Here is a 7,596-nt window from a genome sequence, read left to right as displayed (position 1 = left end):
GGAATTATGACAAGGCCAAACGTCCACGACGGTCCTACTATGACACTGACACTGATGACTTAGATGAAGATTATTCAGAGCATGAACCCATCAACAAAAGTGGATGGCGCTAAATGACAATGCCCTATAAAGACCTGTGGCCCTATTGTCACCATCATTGTCCCCTTTCACTTTTTGTGTAATGGTGATATGTTTGTCTTTTCCTTTTTTTCCTTATGTAATAATGTTTTGTAATAATGTGTGTGTCTCTATCGTGGGCCCTCCCACATTATTATGTCTAGGATAAGATTCCTTTACATTATTAGCTTAGAAGATAAGATCGCCACACGGTCTCCTACCATTGGCTAGTTTGATTACTTAAGATAAGATAAGATAAGGATGCCACATGGATTATTCCTATTGGTTCCTTGGATTGTTAGGATAAGGCTCTTTGCCTATAAATATGTAAACTCTCTCCATTGTAAAATTATCAAATGCTTTCATTAATAAAATCTCTAGTGTGTTTTCTCTCTATGGCTTTCTAAATCTTCTCTCTTTTCCTTTCTGAAGATAGTTGTTGTGCCTAAGTAGTTTTCCCTTTAGTTATGATCCCTTGTCTCCGATCTGTACCCCCTCCTGTTATGCTGGTTCCGTGTTCTAAAGACCTCGAACGGCCTTTTGTCGCCATCAGATCTTTGATTGATATTAAAGGAAATCGAGAAGATGTTTGGAAGAGGACCAAAGAAAAGCGATAACACCAAGTACTATGAGATTCTTGGCATCTCAAAGAACGCTTCGCAGGATGATCTAAAGAAGGCTTATAGAAAAGCTGCCATCAAGAACCATCCTGATAAGGGTGGTGATCCTGAAAAGTTCAAAGAGTTGGCCCAAGCATATGAGGTGTTAAGTGACCCAGAAAAACGTGAGATATATGATCAATATGGCGAGGATGCACTCAAGGAAGGAATGGGTGGCGGTGGCGGCGGCATGATCCATTTGACATTTTCCAATCTTTCTTTGGTGGCAGCCCATTTGGTGGTGGTGGTAGCAACAGGGGTCGAAGGTAGAGGAGAGGCGAGGATGTGATCCACCCTCTCAAGGTCTCTTTAGAAGATCTCTACAATGGCATCTCAAAGAAGCTTTCTCTCTCCCGCAATGTCATCTGCTTGAAGTGTAAAGGTAAAGGTTCCAAGTCTGGTGCATCAATGAAATGTTCGAGTTGCCAAGGTTCTGGAATGAAGGTCTCCATAAGACACCTTGGTCCCTCAATGATCTAGCAAATGCAGCATCCTTGCAATGAATGTAAGGGTACTGGTGAGACAATTAATGATAAGGACCGCTGCCCTCAGTGCAAGCGTGAAAAGGTTGTTCAGGAGAAGAAAGTTCTGGAAGTCATTGTTGAGAAGGGAATGCAAAATGGACAGAGGATTACCTTCCTTGGAGAAGCTGATGAAGCATCTGATACTATTATAAGGGACATTGTTTTTGTACTATAGCAAAAGGAGCATCCTAAGTTTAAGCAAAAGGGTGATGACCTAATTGTTGATCACACACTCTCTCTAACGGAGGCGCTCTGTGGCTTCCAATTTATATTGACCCACTTAGATGGAAGGCAACTGCTCATAAAATCTCAACTAGGGGAAGTAGTGAAGCCTGATCAATTCAAGGCCATAAATGATGAAGGGATGCTGATGTATCAGAGGCCGTTCATGAGGGGGAAGTTGTACATTCATTTCACTATAGATTTCCCTGACTCTCTACCTCCAGATCAGTGCAAAGCCCTAGAGGCAGTGCTTCCCTCAAGATCGTCGGTGTAGCTCTTGACAGGCTGGATGAGAGAGACAGAATGTCTGGGTTTCAAACTGGATGGGAGAAATGAAATCTTGATGGATTTATCCAGTTGGTGGACAAAGATGGGATCCTGTTGTTGGACAGGTTGAGGAAGTTGATGGAGCTTCTCATAATTTGTAATCTAGGCAGAGGGGATGAGCTTCTCAAGTTCTTCTCTAGGCAGTTGCTTAGGAGTCTGAACTATAGTGGGAGTAGGACCACCATCATCAAAGATGTATAAAGCATCACTGTGGGAGATGCTAGGTGTTTGCAGGTTGATGGCATGATCCTGGAGCCTGTAGACAATTTGGTGGTGTAAAGTGGCAGAGATGGTTTCAGGAACTTGTTCAGCACTTGTGATTTGAACTTGAACCTTCAGGGCCGTACTCAAATGTGGATCTTCAAGAGACAGATTGAAGTTGGGGAAGAAAGTGAGGACTATGCTACCAGCATTGAGAGTTGTAGCTATAGTACCAATAACAACATGTTCATACTGTAGATAGCGAGTATCAAGTAGGGACAGACAAGCAGTAATAGGTAAGCCTCGACGACCATGATAGGAGAGGACTAAACGAATGGCTCCAAAGTGGAGATGAGTATATTTTTGTTTTTTCCACTGGGCAATAAACTGTTCAGGGGTCTCTAGAGTGACATATTATTCTGCGGGTGTAGAACGCAAAACACACTGAGACAAAGAAGAGGACTGAACATACTCCTTAATATTAACAGAGGGATGGCTGATAATTTGATGGAGTTGACGGGTCAGAGATGGACTTCGTTTAAACACATCATAAGGGTTGAGAATAGGTATAAGGGAGTTTTGGATTTGGGCAGACTCAGGGATATGGGAGATTTCAACTAAATTATCTATTTTATCTGTAAGATACTGTTTATAAGTAGGTGGGAGTTGCAGGGAGGATGTTTGTACAATAGGGTTGTTAGTTACTGTTTCCATGGGTACTGTAGGTTCTCACTACAAAAAAAACTTCAAATTGCGACCGATTTTTGCGACCGACAAAAGTCGGTCGCAATATGGATACCAATTTGCGACTGATTGGTAAACAGTCGCAGATTTTAGCGCGGAAAACTCGCGCGGGATTGCCTTTCAGTTTGCGACTGAATTACTGCGGATTTGCGACTGATTTTGCGACCGATTTTGCGACCGCTTTGCGACCAACTTTGTTTCTGTCGCAAAAATGGGCGCGTCAAAAAAAGGGACACAATCTGAGACCGAAATGAGATAAAATTGCGACCGATTTTTTGCGACCGCATATTTCAGTCGCAGATCGGTCGCAATTTTGGCGCATATTAAAACGATGTCGGACAATTAAAATTTGCGACCGATTTAAATGACATTTGCGACCGATGAGTCGGTCGCAAATATTAGGGCTTTAAACGCGCCCTCTTCTTTTCCTTTTTTCTTCTTTCTCTCTTCTCCTTCTCCTCTCCTCTCTTCTCCTCCGTCCGCAGCGCGCCTCCAGCCCTCCTGAGAACGCTCCAGCCACTGTGACGCCGCCACCGACGCTCCAGTCACTCCTCTACGGCGTTCGCCACCGTTTGGACAGCATTTGAGGTAAGCCGGTGACCATTTTATTTTTTTCCAATTTTTTTTTTTTTTTTTGCGATTTTTGTGTTTTTTTCAATTTATTATTATTGTTACTATTATTACTGTTAATATTATTAATATTGTTAATATTGTTAATGTTGTTACTGTTATTATTTTTTTCGAAATTTTTTTTTTGCGATTTTTGTGTTTTTTTTCAATTTATTATTATTGTTACTGTTATTATTGTTAATATTATTAATATTGTTAATATTGTTAATGTTGTTACTGTTATTATTTTTCAATTTATTATTATTGTTAATATTATTATTTCGATTTATTATTATTGTTACTGTGACTGTTTATTATAATTAATAACATTAATCAAATAATGGATTTATAATAATAAGATTAACTAATAAAATAAAATATAATTTCATTTCATTAAGATTAATTGCATTATCATTAAATCTTTATATATGTCCTGTAATTATAAAAAAAATTAATAAGGATTTGAATTGAATATATGAGAATTTCAAAATGAAAAAAAATAAATAATTATGTCAGTTGAATTAAAATAATTTAATTACAATAATAAATATTTCAATTTATTTGGCAGAAAAATGATCATATTTAAGTAATGATCATATAATATCATCTTTTGTTATTTAATGAAAACATATAAGTAAATTATTTAAATTAAAAAATACAAATTTAAATCGGCATTCATTTAAATTTATTAAAAATATATATATAATTATATCAATAATTATACATGAATAATTTATCTATGAAATTAGAATAAACCATCAATAATAGAGGGATGGAGTTGGTAAAAAATCATACGTACAAAGATGCCAAATAACATTAAAAAAGAATTCTTTAAAATATTTAAATAAAATTAATTAATTATAGAAATATAAAATTATAGTAATAAACAAACAACAAAAGATTCCCAAACGTAATTGGTTACCTGGATGAGGAAAGTATTGATTTTTGGGGGATTCTATTAGCATATTTACATCAATATGATAAATATTTTTTATTATTAATTTTTAATAATTGTTAAATTATGAAATAATGTGGCACCAACTCTTATTTAATAATTATGTCACTTTCAGAAATTATTTCGCAAGTCTAACCATCTTACGTCAAATATAAGATAAAAATACGTTGAACACAACAAATATATATATAATTTATTTGTCATTCTCAATAATAAACTTACTTGTCATTGTTGTTACAGTTGCATTGACAAAAGTGGTGTTTTGTTAATTTATTTTTTAATAATTTCCACCGTTTCTAATGGATAACGACAACTTGTTTGAAAATGCTTTCATTATATTTCAATTAAAATATTTTATAAAATAATTTTAACATTATAAGTTAAATAAAAAAAGAAAAAGTTAAACGGCTAGTTAACAAGAAAAGATAGAGATGGGCTCATTGGGGCCCAATTTAATAAGGCGATGGTTTAAAGGGCCCAAAGAATTATGGGCTTTTATAAATACGCGTTGTTTAGTTATAGTAATTATCAACATGTACTTGCTCCACTACTGCCTAAGTTAAAATTAAAAAGAAACCCTCACTAGAATTGAATTTTGCGTTTTAGGTTAATTGAAATTGAATTTGAATCAGGGTTGTGATAATTGTAATGAGTGCTGCAGTTTTTTATCCTAACGTGCAACTTTGTTGTGATAATTGTTGTTTGAGCAAGTCCTGTTAATGATGAGTTTGGATTGGAGGCCTAGTAGTGGCCATTTTGCCTTTGGAGAATGTTGATATGTTATAGAAGTGTTTATTGAAGTGTCTTTCTATTTGAGATTTGATAGTGTTGTGCCGAAATGCTGCCGAATTTTTTTCAATAAATTCAATATGTAGAATAGTACACTTACCTTTATATATATATATATATATATATATATATATATATATATATATATATAACCTTTGTATTGAATAAATGAACTTAGTTATTTTACATTTATCTATAGTTCCCCCTTATTATAGAAATAACCTTAGTTAGTTATAAGTGTAACTTGAACATTACATTAGTGGCATGTTTTAAAGCTAGATCAGACTAATGCAATTACATATAATTTACCCTTGATAAACACATTGTTAATTAGGTAACAAAAATGCAAAATAATCGAGATTGGATGTACTGGAGGTTCGAGGTCAATGGGATATTAAGACAAGAGTTCCTGCACGGATTGGAGGCGTTTATACAGTTTGCAGTTGGTAATCCCAGTTTTATGGATGGGAATAAGTTGAGGTGTCCATGTAATCACAAGAAGTGTCGAAATCGAGCCTTCTTAGACATCGATACAGTGAAACTTCATTTGTGCAAAAATGGGTTCGTGGAAAATTATTACGAATGGATACATCATGGTGAAGCTCGAGTTGCCAGTGGGTCAGGCCACTCCATTCCGGTAAGTTTAGAAGTTCAGCCTTATCAATTTCTGTATGGTAATCAATGCAATGATATGGTAATCGATGCGAGTAGAGTACAATTTGATTGGGATAATATGGAGGAATCGCCAAATGTAGCAGCACAACAATTGTTTGACATGCTAAGTGCAGCTAACATTGAACTGTGGCCTGGATGCAAGAATCATTCAGTTCTGTCTGTTGTTGCACGATTACTACACATGAAAGCAGAGCACCATTTTTCAGAAAGGTGTTACGATGATTTTGTTCAGTTAGCAAAAGAAATGTTGCCTGAAGGCCATTCAATGGTTGATAATTTTTATCAGACAAAAAAATTAGTTCGGGGATTGGGACTACCGGTAGAAAAGATTGATTGCTGCCGTAATAATTGTATGATATTCTGGGGTGTTGACTCGGAATTCAGAGAATGCAAGTTTTGTAATCTTCCAAGATATCAACGGCGCGGTCAAGGGACTGGTAGAGTACAAAGGGAGAAGGCTTTCAAGAAGATGTATTATTTCCCTCTTGTTCCTCGCCTTCAAAGGTTATATGCATCAAAGGCGACAGCTGAACACATGACATGGCATGCTTTGCATGAATATGAGGATGGTATAATGACTCATCCGTCAGACTCTGAAGCGTGGAAACATTTTGATAACATTCATCCTCTGTTTGCTGCTGAAATAAGAAACGTGAGATTGGGGCTTTGTACTGATGGGTTTCAGCCGTTTGGCCAATCAGGACAACAATATTCATCATGGCCTATCATTGTCACACCATATAATCTACCACCGACAATGTGTATGAAAGATGAATATATGTTTTTGTGTGTTATTGTTCCTGGGCCTACTAATCCAAAACATAAAATTGATGTGTTTCTGCAGCCTTTGATGGCCGAACTTAATTATTTATGGAAATATGGGGTTCAAACATTCGATATTTCGACCAATCAGAATTTCATAATGCGAGCTGCTTTGCTTTGGACCATCAGTGATTTTCCAGCATTTGGAATGTTATCTGGGTGGAGTACCGCTGGCAAATTGGCTTGTCCTCATTGCATGGAAAACACTAATGCATTTACACTAAAGAATGGAGGTAAACAATGTTGGTTTGATTGTCATCACAAATTCTTACCAGAATCTCACCCTTGGAGGAGAAATCGACAATGCTTTAGAAAGAACACGACTATTGTTGAACCCCCTCCACCTGTGAAGTCTGGAGCAGAAATATTACAAGAAATTGAAGATTTGGGGCTTATGAAAGTTACTGAGTTGGGTGCAGATGAGGTAAATAAAATAATTGGCAGGAATAGCGGGTGGAAAAAGCGAAGCATCTTCTGGGATTTGCCATACTGGAGTTCACTTCTTATTCGTCATAACCTTGATGTCATGCACATAGTAAAAAATGTGTTTGAAAATCTGTTCAACACTGTCATGAACATTGAAGGGAAAACCAAGGATAATGCAAAAGCAAGAGCGGACATGAAGGAAATTTGTCGTCGACCAGAACTCGAGCAAACTGTACTTACTGATAAGTTTCCGAAGGCATGTTATTGTTTAGATAAACCCCAAAGGCAATTATTGTGCGAATGGTTACGATCATTAAGGTTTCCAGATGGCTACTGTTCAAATATGGGTAGATGTGTGGACATGAGGAAGTACAGATTGTTTGGCATGAAAAGCCATGACTGCCATGTTTTCATGCAAAGATTGATTCCTGTGGCATTCCGAGAATTATTACCAGGAAAAATTTGGGAAGCAATGACAGAATTGAGTCTGTTTTTCAAGGAATTGACGATGACTGTTATCCGATGC

At 36.5% G+C, this 7,596-nt stretch overlaps 2 pseudogenes; one reads left to right on the top strand and one right to left on the bottom strand.

Annotated features, from left to right (window-relative positions):
• Positions 1–668: 668 nt before the first annotated feature.
• Positions 669–1,796, top strand: LOC105635558 (dnaJ protein homolog pseudogene; annotated as a pseudogene).
• Positions 1,797–1,798: 2 nt separating this feature from the next.
• LOC149493276 (uncharacterized) lies at positions 1,799–2,764 on the bottom strand (annotated as a pseudogene).
• Positions 2,765–7,596: the final 4,832 nt, after the last annotated feature.

Source organism: Jatropha curcas, chromosome 10 (assembly GCF_041381405.1).
Source record: "Jatropha curcas cultivar XTBG-Jc1 chromosome 10, XTBG_Jcur_1.0, whole genome shotgun sequence".
Taxonomy (NCBI): Eukaryota; Viridiplantae; Streptophyta; class Magnoliopsida; order Malpighiales; family Euphorbiaceae; genus Jatropha; species Jatropha curcas.
Note: the sequence above shows the minus strand (reverse complement) of the source record. Positions and strands in the feature narration are given on the sequence as shown.